Below are 17,296 nucleotides of genomic sequence, written 5' to 3'. Positions count from 1 at the left end.
AACTATCCATAAAACAAATGAAAAAAGAACCTACATTCTGTCTGACATGGATCTCATGTTGCCTACACATGCTTCTCACGTTGAGCTCATTTGTGTTTCTCTGCCTTCACTGCAAGTAATGGATAAGCATGAGTGATGCTGAAGTTAACGCTTTGAAAGGATGGTTAATCTGTTCCAAGCTGATCACGTAGCAGCTGTAACTTAGCCAAGTGCTGGGCAGTATTTGAGGTAAGATGTTTCTTTACTATTTTTATGTTTTTCAGATAGCTGCTTTCTCTTGATCCTGTGAGTGCCTTGAGGTAGGTACTCTGTCTCTCCTGAGACAACTGCACGTTAACGTACTGAAGTGGAAGGAGTGCTATTTCTGAATTCTTGTCTCTTTTGAACACTAAACATTTCCTAATGTGTTGTGGCTGTTTTGCACAGCTGCTGTGATGCATAAGCTTGTTTTAAATGTCTGTCTGGTGGCTGCTTGGAGTTACAGGAAGGCACGCAGTCATTGAAATTTTATTTCTGACAGACCTGGTGCATGACTTCTGGTGAATGGGCATTTCCTAGGTAGTGTTGTATTGTTCTGACCTTGAATTCTTAAAATTATCTTCAAAGACAGCTGTATCTGTCCTTGATGTAGAACCACAGAATGGTGTGTGTTGGAAGGGACCTTAAAAATTACCTAGTTCCAAGCCCCTGCTGTGGGCAGGGCTGTCCAAGACCAGATGAGGCTGCCCAGGGCCCCATCCATCCTGGCTTTGAGTGCCTCCAGTGATGAGGAATCCAGTTTCTCTAGGCAACCTGTTCCAGCGAAGGGACAGTTTGTATTTGATAGGAAGAAAGGTGCATGTAGGAAGTGGTGAGAGAATCAGAAATCTTGCCCCTCTTTAGGTTCAGTTGGAAGTTTGATACCGACTTTATTGGAGCCTGAGAATGAACAACAAATTTACTGCTTAATTATTCCAAAAGGTAAGGCTCAGACTTTCATGTTTGTTTTCTACTTGCTGTTCTTTCTTCTTCCCCCGCCTCCTTTCTTTAATTTATTTAATTAATATAGTTCTGTCAGTGCTTTTCCTTCTGCTTATGCCCAACACTAATTTCGGGGACAAGCAAAATTGCGTGTGGCTGCCTACTTGGCTTTATGCTAGCGCTGCAAGTGGTGATAGTGACAGAGACTGCTGCTGAGAGATGTCAGGATATGTAGGGTGATAGCAAGAGTTGGATGAATAAAACAAGATGATAAAAATCTTGTATTTGCTCCTCTTGAATGTTTACCTTAGCTCTTCATTCTGATTTTGCCCTTCACACTCTGGTAGCAAAAGTAATTGGGCCTTATTTTCCCCTCTAGTGTTAGTTAAATTGCTAAGAATACTCAAGATGGTTTTGTTTATAGGCTCTTCTATAGTAAAGGCCTAGGCTAATTTTATAGGAATTAAAGAAAAGCCCTTGTTCTTTTGACTTGTAAGCTAGATCCAACAGACATTCAGCTTTTTAGAGGCCTACCTATTGATTTTGTCTGCCATCAACCGAGTAATACCAGTGGGAGTCCTCCCTGCAAAGTGTTCCAGTGTCTACAGACGTTTTTGGTAATGGCATGCTCTAGGATTTTTTAATTCTCAGTCATTTCACTGTTTATTTTTCTTTCTTGTCTTAATAAGAGCAAGTGGGAAGAAGTCATCAAGTGTTTTTTGTGTCTGCTTTTTGTTTAGATATTCAGAAAATTGAAATTTAAATTAAAATGCTACTTGCTTTGCTTTTATTAAATTCCTGTTTTATATGGACATAAATTCTATTATGTCCATATAAAACAGGATTATTCATGCCAAACCTTCAGGCTGACTAATAGCTTCTGGACCGTGCTCTGGGCTTGTCTATCTCCTGCACCGTTGTTGCTTTGGTCTTGTTGAACACATTTTGCCTTTGGTTATACATGTTTTAGTTGGTGCAGTAGAAAAAAGGAACAAGTTTCTTTCAAGCTGGAAAAGATTACAAAGACATTTGTTCAAAGATTTAGCAAGGGTCAATAGGAAATGCATTTTTGTCTCCTGGTAAATTTATTGTGAGGCCACAGCGCTGATTAGTTGCATTATTTGAAGACTATAGCTTGAAAAGTCTACTGTCTTCTGGATACTTTTATAAGGGTTTCTATCTTCAAAACTTCTGTGTGTCTGGAAGGTGTGAAGCTCAGTAGCAACATTTATGTGAGTTTATTTTTTCCTCACAGCAAATAAGCTTGAATCAGCTACTGCTGAGCGCTTAATGGCAACACAATGGTTTTCACTTGCATAGTGCTAACTGGGCCTCTGAAATCAGTTGTGTTAGAAGCGGGGATGCCCTAAATACCAGATGGGGTGTGTGTGTGGGAAGTGACTCAAAGGTATTCTAACAAGTAATTGGCATAACCATCTGTTGACACTTTTTTTTTCTTTCCAAAACTGTGAAGTATCTCTTGGTCACTGGTGGCTTCTTCTACTTTATATGGCACTCTGAAAGTCAGTCCAGGCTTAGGCTCTGACCTTCTGAGTGCATCTCCAAAGCCAGACTTCTGCAAACGTACTTATGCTGCAAAGCTGGTGTTAAATCTCTTGCAGCTGTCCTGGGCTAGTTTGCTAAGGATTTATTCAGCTTCTTACATTACATTTGCAGTCCATGCTGTCACATGTGCACTGCTAGCACTGCCCAAATGAGCTAATTAAAATCTGTGCTGGGTTGCACTATAGAGTCTAAGCCTGACTCAGCAGGAGAATTCTTATTTAGCATCTTAAAAACTACCTGAGTAGTGAGCTGCCTGTGGGATTAGGAGGATGTCCATCTCTGCGTTGTTGTTGTTGAGGGTGTTGGGCCCTCAGTTTATCAGTCATTGGCATTTGTACATTTATTAAAGTCAAACAAACAAAACCTGCTTGCAAATATTTACAGTAGATATGTCATTTTCATCCGTAATTATAAGTATGCTGCTATTTCTATTATTTCCCCAAACTGTAGTGTCAGCTGTCATTTTCAGTGATCACAGCTGCTGAACTCCACTGTGCAATAAATTACCTTCTGATCAAGATGGGTTCATTTGCCAAATGTTGCAGGGAAGCAGCCTGTCAGAAACTTATACTTAAATGAGAAGAAATGTGTCAGAGCTCACTATCTATGCATCGATTGCTGTACCAACAGTACGCTTACATCAGTAACTTTGCCTTTACAGGATCATCATAGCACTACTTCCATGAACAATAGAAAAGATTGGTATGGCCCACTCCCATGGCCTGATGCAGTATTCCTCTGCCCTCCTATGATGGCTTCTCCGTAACTTATCTAGCCTGTTAGAAGAGAGGCCAGGAGATGGATAATTTCTGTACAGCTCTTAGAAAGTATTTCTACAACTGAATGATATTCTTGCAGTGTTTTCCCTGATTTTCATGTTACATTCTAGTTTCACTATTTTTTGTTTTTATTATAAATTATGACAGTCATTTACATAAAAATATGTGCAGAATCAGTTCCATTTTTACACTCATCTACGCTATTTTAAAACTTAACTGATGCACTCTGTAGATTCTGATCCTTTTTTTAAAATCTAACACATGCTATCAAATATAAACTATTGCTCCTGGACCTACCATATTCCACTGTTCCCACTAGAAGTATCCAGAAGTGAAAGGATTCTGATCCATATAGATATAGATATATTTAACGGGTACCTAGATATGTGAATATTTCACACAGATGTAAAGCCAGTGTGATAAAAGTGGTTGTATTTAAGTATGACATCATGTGGTGAAAGGAGCTGTGCCTAAGAGTAGAATGATGATGATGATGATGATTAGTATGGCCATGCAGATATTTCTACCAACATGAAGAACAGTGAGTGCACATGGATGATTTAGCAGTATGCAAGAGTCAATAGCAGTATATCCTTCAGCCGTTCAGTACTGCCTCAATGGTTAAACAGGGCCATATGATTTACAAAAACAACAGTTTCTTTACCACATCCACAGGTAATCATTCAGTCCCAATGTTTGTATTTATTAGTACAGTAAATAGAATAAAGCTGCCACTGAGCATTCATATAACTACTGAGTGTTGAGCTAAAGGAGCCTCTGTCTTCTGCATATGCTTTTCAGGCATGTACACGTTACGCCCTGAAGTAGAACATCATCAATTTATGCAATGTAGTTGCTGTCAGTTCGGATCATCGTTTCAAATTGCTTACTGTAAACTTAATGGGACAAATGAGTGAATGCAGTCTGAGGAGATGGGGATTATGTATCATCAAAGCAACGCATGAACTGTTGTGATGTTATTCTTTGTGAGCTTTGTGCTTTGTTGGTTTTTTTGTTGGCTTTTTTTTTTTTTGGCTTTGTGTTTGCTTGTTTTGAAATGAACAGTAGTTTTAGTTACATGTTACTGTGAGATTCCACTGAATTTTCTGGAAAAATCCTGGAGTAAGTTCTATTTAATGCTTTCAGAAAATATCACTGAGATAATAGGACTGTGGGTACTCTTTTCTTTTACCTTATCCTTTAATCGTATGCAGCTGTCTTCTCAAACGCTCTTCCTTGTGTAGCCCTCCACAGGAACAAAGCAAATACAAGTCTGTGTGCTATCACAGCAGAATTAGGAATGTGCTCTTGTTTTTGCTTTCTCAGTTAGTTTGTGTTCATTTTTATCTAGACAGCATAATATTAATAACTCTATGCTAGGTAGAAGTCTGGTACTTAGCTAGAACCTTGTTGCTTGTGTCAAGTGTCGGAAACCCTTAGGTTGCTTTGTCCAGTGGGAGCAGTCAAATAGAGAACTAAATGTATTATTTCCTTTTTTTTTTTTACTGCTATAAGATGCCCGTTTAAGAGGAATCTAGCATGGAAAATTGTAGTAGAGCCCATTTTTGTCAAGTTATGGTGTAAGTGTGCCTCTCTAATGCTACCTCAGAGGCAAAGCATGTCTTGAGCTTGTGTGCTTTTTTGTCTTTGCTTTTATGCAGATACCGCTGAAAACTGGTTTCTGTTTAACCCTCGGCCTATTTTAAGTTATCCTCAACTACTTCTGTGGCTCCCCACCATAGCTAATTCCTCTGTTGGTGTCCCCCCTTCATGCATAATTTCTCTCTCCTTGATCATTCCTTCATTTTGTGTTTTTCTCCCCCACTTCCCCCTTCTGTTTGCAAGGCTTTGTGAAGTCCTGCATAAATGGATGCTGAGATGCATCACTTGCTTATCAGAAAAATCTGTAGTCCCAGCTCTCCTTCTTTGTGTGTCACTGATACGCACACAGTTGTTTTGCTTTGCATCTTTTTCTGAGGTTTCTGAGGCAGACATTTAATCTCTTAAGTAAAAAGCATCCACAAAAATGGAGAAGCTTAGCACTTTTAGAAGTTGCTCTTTCAAATCCCTCTGTGGAGAAGGGGGAGAAATCAGTAAGTTTACTCAAATGGGAAACACTGTACATAATCTTGCAGAGTCCTACAAACCACTGAGAGCTGCCAAGACGATTCTCTGGGTATTGCCTGTAAAGACGATGCTCTGCAGTAAAGACAGGCCACAGGAGAGGCCAGATTACCTTCCAGGTAAATAATCCCAGAATCAGGAAGCAGATGAATTTCTGTCTTTTTCACCTGAAGTTAATAATTTCCAGGTAGAAACAGTGAACTTGCTGCATGGTAACAACATTCTCTATCACAAATAGGCGCCAACAGTCTGGTCAAAGAGTGCTGTTGAGGTCATGTGGCCAAAACTATGACAGAGATTTCTATAATGAAGTGTGGCTCTGCAACCTTACTTGACCTGTAAGAGTGTATTCTGTTCAATGTAATCCTTAATTGCATTTATTGTAGCGTTGTTCCCCTGTCGAGTATTGCATTAGCCTATTCACAGCAGGTATCTAATATATAATATAGAGATGGACTGGGAGTAGAATAAATGCTAGTTGCTACAGCGAGCAAGCAGAGTATATATAGTTCAGAGTATATATGTTCAGAAACTGTTCTGGGCAACTACCGGGACATTCAGCTGCAATCTCTGTGTCATAAAGCATCTCAGTTAGACCATGCTTTTCCAGAGGTGATTATGAAACCCGGAGTCTGACTTGCAAAAGTACAAACTATGTAGAGATGCATCTAGAATCTAAGAGAACAATATGCAGATAAATAATCATAGAGTTGGAGGAAGACGAGAGAAAATCTGTTCTGTATTATGCCATGTGGTAGCATCAACTGTGCCTTTATCAGTCATGGAGATGTTTGTCTAATTTGTTCTCCAGATCCTTCAAGCAACATAAGCAATCTATTGCAGTGTTTATCTGTTGCTTTTTTGTTTGTTTTAAAGTCAAGTGTTGTACCTTGTTCATTCTTCTTTCAGTAATGGATAGGACAAGGCAAGCAGGGTTAAGCTAACCTTGAGAGCATATTTTTGATAACAAAGAAGGCTATCTTGTACATGCTTAAAGAATTTTCACTTCCCTCAGTCTTTTAGGGCTGTATGGTGCTTATCTGTCCAGTCTGCTTTTTTGCAAGTGATGTGTTTTAACTCTCATTTTCCTTTCTCTCAACTGGATATTCTTTGACTAGATTTTATCACTCCTGAATTGCCTTCCCCCAGACTGCTGGTGATATTTCAGATGAGGCTTTATCAGTGGTGCTCAGTGCAACAAAAATACAGCTTCATGTGCCTTGCTGACTGTTTCCAGTATGATAGAGAAAAGCAGGAATTTGCATTCCTATCTCACCTTGGATTTAACAAGCACAGAACAGCTTTTTTCAATGGTCTTGTTTTCAGAAATGGGTGAAACAATGTGATTGTAGCTTTCCAAAATAGTTCAGTATGAGAGGGGGGAAAAATGTTTCAAGCCAAGTAATTGGAATCTGGTGATTACAGGCAACAGGAAGGCTCAAATAGTTTTAAAATTAGCTAGACTCAACCTTACCTATAATAAAGTTGTATGTAGCTCAAGCGTCCTTGCAAAGGTTCAGGCAGATTTTCAGTCAGGATAATATCATTATTTCCCCAAAGAATGCCTAAACGTCTTTTCTGAATAAAGGAGGTACTGGGCACAATGACATGAATTCTACCAGCCAGTAACTTCCATGGGAATCAACTTCAGTGTTCAAGAAAAATAGCTTGCATTGTGAATTGCCATCCTCATGTCTTGCACTGTAAGGGTTTGTGTGTACGTTGGCTTTATTCTTTTGAGATCTTTCATGTAAGCTGACTACATCCTTATTAGCATTGAAATCAATATGAGGGGAATTATGACTTAATCTATTTCAGCTGTTTTCAGAATACTTAAGGTTTTTTGATAGAGTTCATTTAGTAGAAAATAAATTTTAAGTAGTAGATGGTCAATATAAACACGTAAGATATATCCAATATCTGCTTCCCATATTTTGAAAAGTATTTTACTATGATAGAAACCAATGTTTAACTAGGAGGCTCAGTAATTTTAATGAATATTTCATGTACAAAGCAATGCCGTCTGTCAGCTGTTTCCTACATAGTTTTCTGGGTATGTGTTGACAGGCCATGCAGAAGGTGCACTATGGTTCTCAACTCCTCATCAAGAATTTACAAGAATTCTTGTAACACTTTATTCTGTGTTAAAACCTTCTAGTGTCTACTTCTATGTGATTATGTACTGAAAGGTGGCAGAGGAATGGACTTCCATAAAACGTTTTCTGAAAGTTGTGGTGTCCAATTTTTGTCACACCTCCTTAAGTGAAACAGACTATTATTAATTCAAGGTTCTGGATAGTTTTTGAACGTGGTCAGGCACTATTGAAGCCTTGCTGCTGTCAGACTCATTAGTGAGAGAGCAATAAACTGCTAGAGAAAGATATTACTTTATTATTGTGTCATGATCAGCGTCAAGAGGAATGAGATTTAAGTTTTGAAAATGGTGATAGGGAAATATGAACAGTAGTTTAAAAGTTGTCTTGCTGTCTCATTCATGGTCTTTCTCAGATATCAAGCCTAACTGGGTTCAGATAATATAAAGGTTAGCATTTTTTCTGATAAATGTGTAAGACTTCTCAGTGATGCTTCTCCATCCAGAAACATGAAAGCTACAGTGAAAGGCTGATAATAACACTGAAGTGTTTCATCCAGAAGATCGGATCTGTGCTCAGTAGTGCTAAATTCTTGACAGTAGAACAATTAGAATCATAGAATCACTAAGGTTGGGAACGACCACTAAGACCATCTAGTCCAACCACCAGCCCATCCCCCCATGCCCACTAACCACGTTCCTCAGTGCCACATCCACGTGTTTCTTGAACAGCTCCAGGGATGGTGACTGCCACCTCCCTTGGCAGCCTGTTCTGATGCATTATCACTTCTTCTAAGATATTTTTTTCCTAATATATAACCTGAATTTCCCCTGGCACAATTAAGGCCATTACCTTGTTTGCAGGCCATTACCTTCATCTTGCTAGGTAAATGGAACGTTTTTCTTCTTCATTTAATTATTTCTTATCCATCTTTGGTTATTGTCATTGATATGACAGAACAGAAACCATTTATCATAATTCTTAATGATTCATCGTTAACTAATTAAGTCAGTGAAGTTCAGAAAGAGCTTCAAGATATCCTCAGTACTGAAGGAAGGCATGCTGGAACTCTTGTAAGACAAAGAATAATTTTACTTTGTGACAAATACTGGTATTCTTCTCTTAACTGCTGCTGGGAAACTGCTGCTTCAGACCATATTTGGTTGCCTACATCTGCTAGACCTGATCCTACCTGAAAACTCCTATGGAAAATTGCTTAGCTCTGGATGCCTTTATTGTATTCATAGTTGATCCAATTTGGAAACAGTGCAGTGAGGAGCATCAGCATTTCAACCGTGTCTGGATTACTTTGATAAAAACATGTAATGCTTTCACTTTATCTGCTTTATGAAAGCATGAGTGAACTGGACTGTTCTGATATTCTCTTAACCTGTTGAATGAAGAGATACTTTGTAATAGATTATCTTTTTTTAGTAAAGCTTCTTGTTACAAATCTTTTTTCAGGGTTATGTACTCACATCTGCTCAACCTGCTTTTGGTACGGCTGATCTTAGTCTTAACCTGTGGCACACTGAGGGGAATGACTAAAGAAACTTTAAAAAACAGAACTCTACTGAACTCCCCGTAGAAGTAAAATTAATTCCCTTCTTCTTTCCTTTTGCCCTCTACAACAGAAACAGCAGCTCAGTCCTGGTATGTGTGAGAAGTCTGATATGTGATGGTTACACAGCTGTGTAGTTTGGACTCTAAACAGAGGACTCAGGCGTCTGGAGCCGGGATATAATATATGTTTTGGAAACTGTAGTCTTAAGCTAACAGGCTGGAGAAAGCTAAAGGGAATAATATCAAGATAGAGAGGATGCATTTGTAGAGTAAAGAACAAAAACCTGTCTAATCAGATTGAAAAAATCTTTGGAGCTTGTGTTGCATACAGTTAGTGAGATAATGCTGTGCTTTGCTGCATTGGGACTTCATTGTATGGTGCAGGGGTTGCTGTTGTTAAGAGCAGAGTGAGAAAAGACAAATAAATAAATAAATAAATCCTCTGATCTTTGTCAATAAGTCACAGAGGTCACTCTCAGGAAGGAGAACAGACCAGGCATGACAGCTTCTCCACTGTCTCTCAAAACTGTAGATCAAAGCAGTTCCGTTGCTGTGGTGAAGACAACTGAACAACAACTTTCTTGTGCACTCATGCTCTCTAGAGATATAACTGTGCCTGCCTTCATGCTGACACCAGCGATGAGGGCTTTTATTCAGATTAAAGGATTATTGAGTGGTGTGCAGTTCAGTTCAGAATCTTGAGAATGAAACACGTCTTGAAGTTCCTTAGTAAGTTGTGTACAAATTGTGTACAAAGCTTCTTCCTGTTATTGATGGTGCTGTCTGATCTTTTCAAGGATAATCTGGTTCTGTTTACATGGATGGTAACTAGATTTCAGTGAAGAAGGCAGACTTTACAAGTTGAGAGGCTGTAATGTATTAATGGTGTAAGTGACAATAATGTGTTCTGGTGAGTGAGATCCTGTAGCTTTGTTGTTTTTAAATAAAACTAGTTTAAAATTGACTTGCTTTCCTGAGAGGCGGTAAAATTAAAAATAATTTAAATAAATTTTATTATTATTTTTTAAATATAACTTTTTTAAAACTTGAATTGTGGACTTACAATATCGAGGGTTTGGTATTCAATTGTTAGAGCTCTGTTCTTAGAAGGTGCCTCATGACAGTGGAATCTCCCTTCTATCTTACCCTTGCTCAGGAGGGAAGGGGAATAGCAGCTACTGCACATAGTGCCTGTGCAGCAAAGGAGAAAAAGGACTCTGACGGTCAAGGTCATTTGTGACTGAGGCAATGTGTTCAAACAATTGTAGATTAATGTTGAACTTGTTTAAAACTTAATAGCTCGATCTACTTGAAAAAAAAAATTGAAGTGCTTTCATTTTGCATCAGATTGGCTCAGGTCGTGGTATTTTGTTTAGGCTTTACTGAAGGAAAGTTGTAGATCTGTGTACTTTTCAAAGTGTTTCCCCAGAAGATTTCCCTGAAGTAATAGAATTTTCTACTGAAAAATGTTTCTGTCACTCAAGCCTAGCATCTTTCAGGGCCCTGTAAAAAATATACCAGTTGCACAAATCCCTGTCCTAAGAGCTGCACTGTCTGAAAATTTTTAGTCCTAAGCTCTAAATATATAAATAGAATATGTAGAACATATAAATAAGGGATAGAGACTACAAGTACGACTTGCGTTGAAATGAGTCTGGTACTTGTCTGGAATATCTTTGTCAGATATATTACATTTCTTTGAAGTTTCAGGTTGTGTTGGCAAGCTTCTACATTGGATACCAAAACTTTTGATGCTTGAACCAAAACCTGAACTCTCTAGGAATTGCCTATGAGTAGCAGAGATAGCAATCGCAGAGGCTGAGTGAATCTGAGTGGCTCTGATATGAGATTCTAGGGTGACAAACAATTTTAAAAGGTCTGTGCCTGAAGGTTGGGACACCTCATCCAAGGTCTAGTTCCTAGCTTTGTTATAGACAAACATGTCCATTTAGCCAAATTAAGGCTGAAGGACATCATAGAGAAACAAGCTGAGTTGCTCTTCTGGTGTTGGAGTGAACTGGCCTTATGGAGATCTGTAAATAGTAACGCTACCTAGAAGGTTGAAACTATAACTATTTTATTTTGATGTGGCTGAGTAAAGAGATCATAGAAGGCATCTGCTTTGGAAGTCATTTGGCACAATATATAATATTTACCCAACTCTTCAGTAAATATCGAGGTGACATTTATTGGGCTTTGTTTTTTAAAACCTGTATCCTTACCTAATCTTGTTTGAGAGTGGAAGATCACCTGCTTTAAAGAGAGAGCTTATATTTTCCTCCTCTGAGCACTGGTTTTCTTATTATTCCAACAGTGCTACAGAGATGTATGGTATTTTGTAGATGTTTCCACATCTTTACTCAGAAGGTTTTATAATTCAAACCCTGATTCTACTTCAGACTTTTCAAGAACTGTTCTTTGGGTCTTGAAGATCCATGGCAAAGTGGGTAAAGTGCCCAAAGGCTTTAGGGTTCAAGGACAACATGAAAGTACAACATGAAAAAGAAGAGAAGATGAAACACTCCCACCCTTCCTTCTGATTTGTTCCCTGCCTGCAAAAACAGATCAGAGCAAAGAAGACAGTAGTGAGTGCGTATGAAATGCTTGATGTTACCTGGTGGGGTAACACCTGCCTGGGTGGGGGAGGAAAGCTGGATGAGGACAGGAGGTCCATACAGAGCTAGGAGATTACAGCAGGTTGTTAGGGTTTAGCAAAGTTATTCATAAAGCAGGATATTTAATAATAATATCTAGTCTTGGATGGTGATGAAAAGGAGTCGTGCAGACCTGGAGAAGGTATGTGAAGTTTTATGGGGCCCCTATCCTCCTACACACTTCTTTATCCCCCACTGCTCTCTCCAACAAGGAGTGATTACGTGAAGCAACAGAGCAGTGAGGATGTTCTGCAGGAGGGTCCCAGAGAATTGAGCTTTCTTCTTTTTGTGCTCTGGATGGGGCTGCAAATGGAGATAGAAGCAGATGCAGCTTTTGTGGGACTACTTCAAAACATTCCTTGGCAAACTGCAGGCAAGAGGCCACCAGGATGGTCAGAGAAGTCTCAATAACCGTATGGGAGGCAAAACAGGGTGATTTGCCTCCCTGTGCTGCTTTATACCTTTCTTGTCTCTGAGTGAGACTTTAAAGTTTGGCTGTGTTCTGAAAATAAAATAGAAAGGCTTTGAAGTTTCCATGTCTGTTGTTGCTCAAAGAAATGTGCTTAGTTTAGAAGTAAAATAAGGCTGTTTTTCCTGCTGTTTTTTTGAATGTTCAAGCTGAAGTTTTTCTTTGGCTTTCACCTGTTACTAAGGCATAGTGCCCTAGATTTAGACCCTTTAAAGCTAAATCTACCTGGCTGAACAGGATTTTTGGGTTTTCTTTTTTTTGTTGTTGTTGTTTGTTTTTTTCTTTCCTCCTAGCTTCACCTAACACTTGTTTGGTTAAAAAAAAAAAAAAAAAAAAAGCAGGTCTGGGGATTAGCAATTCTGGTGTTTTAGCTAGCTGAGATAAAACCATTGGTTGCTCAGTGTTGAGTTTTTCTCCTGTGTAAAGCAAACAAAAAAAGCCAAACCAAATTCAAAACAAACAATACCATATTGCCATTAATACATCAGAAATTTAAAAAGAACTGAATAAAATTTTTGCCTTGTAAAAGTGACACCAGTGGTACACCAGTATCACTCCAGTGTGTGAAAGCAAGTAGCTGTGTTGATTCAGGTTTACTTCCCTTAGCTCTATCTGCCCTGAAAAAGCCAGTGGTAGCCTCTTTCTGCACTGAAGTCAGTAAGCCTAATAGTGACCACATAAGGAAAGTGCATCTGAAGCTAGGTCTGTGTCTTCCTTGAAATAGTGAATTTATTTGCTGTTTTGCAAGGTTGGTAAAAGGTTATAGATTTTTAATTTCCCGATGGTGAAACTGAGGCATAGACAGTACAAGATACCATTTAAACTAAGACTTCTGGAATTTCTGTTCTTACTTTCCCTCAGTTTCATGTTCCAGAAGGCCTGAAATGAGCACTGTATGTATATGCTGCCTGCATATGCTTTGTATGTATGTCTCTATGCACTTCCAGTAAAATCTGTACTGAGCGCAGATGGGAAAAAATCTTCAGCAAAGCTACTTTTTGGAAGGTCTGTGTGACCTATGGCTTTTTTTTTTTTTTTACTAATTCATTCACTGTTTCATTTTAATTCGTCCTCCCATTTAAGGCAGGAATTTTATGCAGCCAAATGACACTACTGGAACTCCCAGTATGAGTCAACAGGGTGAAATGGTGGACAGAGCCTGTGTGCCTGCTCTGTGCAGAAATCAATCACCTAAAATACCTGTGAGGTGAATGGCCCACTGTAGAAAATTAAGTACTTCTATCATGCTGGGTATTGTGAATCAGGTGAGTGTCAATTGCTAAATAGTCTGGGACCAACTATACTTCCCTGGGACTAAGGACCTGTTTATAGTTAGGCCAGATGCTGGGACTTAGCTATAGCTGTCTTTATGCTCATAAACCAGTTTCACTGTACTCCTATCCATTCAATTCCATTCACTCCCATATCAGATTTTTCATTGTCAGCATTGAACTTTTCTCCCAGGCTCTCCTGAAAAGAATATGAATTCATTAACTTTAATAATGAATGAATCTGCCCTAATGGACCTGTTGTGACCGATGTATTCATGTTTGCTTCAAGCAATCTCGGTTCTATTTAAATTATTTTTCTTTTGGTAATTACTGTCTCTGTCTCCTTACTTTGTTCTTTCCTCATTTTGCTGATTTAAGATTTTGAAGAGAGGTTTGCAATTTCATCAGATAGTTCTTCAACTCCTTGATGACTTGCATTTTCTCTTTTATGCTATGAAGGAAAGCAAGAAAACTTCATACTTTGTATTACAGAAAAATTGTCCAATAATTCACAGCAAGGAGTATCCATCACTTCTATTTCCAAAAGTTAGACTTCTATCACTTTGATTAGGGGGCAGTAAGAAAGGACAGAGAGCAGGAAGATCTCAGTAGTCTATCCTCAAAATCAAAGTCTAACTGACATGAAAGAATGTCTCTTACATTTTGTAGATACTTTAATCCTTAAAAAACCCACCAACAAACAACAAAAAAATAACCCTGTGCAGACATCTTGCTATCCCCCAAAACATTATATACTGGTTGCATGAGGAAATTTTGATTAAAAGTTTATTCTAATGAGACTGGGTAGATGTTTGATATTATAGGATAAACTGTCAAAAATGGGGAAAATGATCCAGACTCCATAAATAACCTTACCTGATCTTCTGTTGATGTGTGAATTATGCAAAAAATATTTTGTTATACTGTGCTCCTAAGAGTTAATGGTGTAGCCAGAGCATTTTCTAGTCCTGGATGCTACCTGGGACGTTTTCATGGGCAAGAAGAGAGAAATTATTCTTTGCTGTATGAAGGTTGTGGTCAAAATGGAAAAACACCTACAAGTACTACCTTTATGTGATTTATGTGGAGGATGCTGATGAAATTTTCAGAGCCATGCAGATGTGGAGCCTAGACAATTGTGATAAGAGAGGGGAATGCCTTTTTTGATCTTTGTGTGTGTTTGATGGCAGTATGATCTGCAACCTTCTATTTGTTGTAGGAACAAATAAAAAAAAAATCAGTTCAAGAAAGTTTTAATGTTGTAGCTGAAAATAAAAATGTAGTTGGGTGTAGGGTGAAGGCAAAAAAACTTAGATTCCTACATAAGTTTCTACTGCTGTCATTAGTAGTTGGCAACCAGTGAGATGCTGCAATGAGTCAAAAAATTATTATATTTTGGGGAGTAGGCTGAGATTGGCATCAGAGACAGGTAGCCCTATGGCTGGTTACTAAGACCAGAATTATTTTATCTTCCTTTAAGTCTTTGGCATTTCTGTCTCTCAGCTACATGCTACTGAGCTAGATAAACCAAAAGCTTGAGCAGGTATAGCAGATAGTAACTAGTCAATAATGTTATTTCTTGATTAGTATTGGTCTCCACTTTATATTACTTTATGTAATAGCATTCATTTCATGATCTTTAGAGCCTCTTCACCAAGGCTTTCTTCATCTTATTCTCTAAGAGTTTGCTCTTTATTTTTTTTATTCAGCCTTAAATTTCTGTTTAAATGTGTTTAACAGTGGTGCTACGTGGACTTTTTTTCAATTTGTGCAGGTTTTCACTCTGATTAATAATCTTATATCTTTAACTGTAATACATGTAGTAGATGCCAGCAGCCACTATGATTGCATTAGGAGTATTTCCTCTCCTTTCTGTGTTATGTCCCATTTAAAGACTAGCCTTTTCTCTAGGTTATACCATTTCAGATTTTAGTGATGAAGTATTTGTGCTGGTTTTTTTTTTTCTAGAGCCTTGTGGTTGTCTTGCTCTCTCCTGCATAAAGGCTTTTATTTGCCAATTGTTTCAAAAGCTAATTTTTTTTCTAGCATGGGATGCGCAAGTTATTTGCTCTTTCTTCGATTCTTCAATACTGCATCTGTTTACAGACATAGTATCTCTAGAGGGCTAGCAGCTGGTCCAGACTTGGTAAAGGAGCAGGTTAGATGGTTTTGCCCATTTAACTTCCAGCTTTTTGGAAATCAAGAAATATCACAATGAGAGATGTTTCCCTGGTGTGGGTTTGTTTGGAAATGTTTCTAAATTTTTCCATGTTTTTTGTTGTTGATGTTGTCAATAATTGCATATCATGTTCATTCTCTTTAATAGTTGCTTTTTCTGATTCATTCAGTAATGGGAGTTCACTTGTAATTGCTCTGCTACAAAAAATCACTCAAGTACCTGATACAGTTTCTATTGAAACATCTATGGCACACAGTATAAAACCAGTTCTGTTTATAAGTGCAGATGCCTCCTAAATGAGATTGCAAAGAACCGCTGTTCATAATATGCTGCATGCCAAAATCCATTTAGCTGTTCCTTATTAGCAGCTCCAACTGAAAGAATGTGGAATTCTGTTAATCTTGCTTGAGTAACATCTCGGTCCCCAGTCAAGTGCAATCAGGTTGATTTGATCTAACAGTATTATTGGAATGACTATTTTGATATGCTTCACAAGTAATAGCTTAAATCTACTAGGCTTGGTTTTGTTTTGAATATTCTGTTTTACTGGTGGTAGTTTTGTATGTTGCCACCTACAGCTTTTGACCTCTACAGGGAAATAGTTGTATGCACTTAAGAACCACACTGTGCATCTCATTCCCTTTGAGTTATCTACTTAATGTGTGCAGCATGCAGGTTCTCATTCATTGCTGGTGAAAATGCACAGCTAATGGTGGTGGCTATGTTGAAAAACAGCATCTTGTAGCTGAGCATTTGTTCTATCAGTGTTTTTTTGCTCTTTGTACCTGTTACGGTTTCCATGGAAATCAATAGGAGGCATTATTTTTGGAGTGACTTGCCTAAAAATGACTGCAGTGTCCCAATCTGCTCCTGTACTTTTCACGATGTGCTAGATGTCTGTCCCAAGAACAAGGTTCTTCGTGTTTAGTTGGACGTGTCTGGGTTGTTGAGATGTTTGTGTTTGCTCTGTTTTTAATGCAGAATGAGTTTCGTAACATTTAGTAGACATAGGTCTTGTGTCACAAATTTGTGATGTCTATGAATACTTCAAAATGTACAAATTATAGTTTGCTAGTATTCATTAATTTTTCCTGGCTACTGCTCCATTGAGAATAATTTAATCCTTTTTATTGTTTCCTTCATCTGGAGTTACAGAATTAATCAAATATTACAGTTGTCTCATCTGCACTTGTCTGTTATGCTACTTTCCCACATTATGAATTCTTGAATGCACAATGATCTTGGTTTTAACCAGGGAACAAAAAAATACTGCTTTTCTTTGTGTTTTCTGACTTATTTCATTCAACGTAGAAGTAGTCATCTTATTTTGTATGACAGAAAACTTTATTGCTACTGTACAGCAGTCATGATGAAGTGTATGGGCTTTTTTCTTGATTTAAAATTTCCAGTTTTTGAGAAAAATATCCATCTGCTCCCTTCTGACATTGGAGGACAGCCAGTGTCACAGAACAAAGAAGGCTGAGTCCCGGTAAGGCACAATGCTTTGGACAGGCATCAGCAGGCTTCCCACCTCTGAAGTATTTAGAAAGAAAATATCATTTCTAGTGCTGTAACCATGGACCCAAGAGCAGTGTTTGTTGAATTAGGAGTTAAGGCCAGCTATATAAGGATTCATTT

General features: G+C 38.2%; 2 long non-coding RNA genes across 5 annotated transcripts in view; one reads left to right on the top strand and one right to left on the bottom strand.

Annotated features, from left to right (window-relative positions):
- Positions 1–17,296, bottom strand: part of LOC107053450 — a 258,977-nt gene that overhangs the window by 69,993 nt on the left and 171,688 nt on the right. The window lies entirely within an intron of this gene.
- Positions 1–17,296, top strand: part of LOC107053449 — an 89,400-nt gene that overhangs the window by 35,222 nt on the left and 36,882 nt on the right. Inside the window, exons 3-4 of the long non-coding RNA XR_005860536.2 lie at positions 264–299; positions 883–960. This is a non-coding gene — a long non-coding RNA (uncharacterized LOC107053449). The remainder of the gene's footprint in view (positions 1–263; positions 300–882; positions 961–17,296) is intronic.

Source organism: Gallus gallus, chromosome 5 (assembly GCF_016699485.2).
Source record: "Gallus gallus isolate bGalGal1 chromosome 5, bGalGal1.mat.broiler.GRCg7b, whole genome shotgun sequence".
NCBI lineage: Eukaryota > Metazoa > Chordata > Aves > Galliformes > Phasianidae > Gallus > Gallus gallus.
This window is presented reverse-complemented; position numbering and strand designations above follow the sequence as displayed.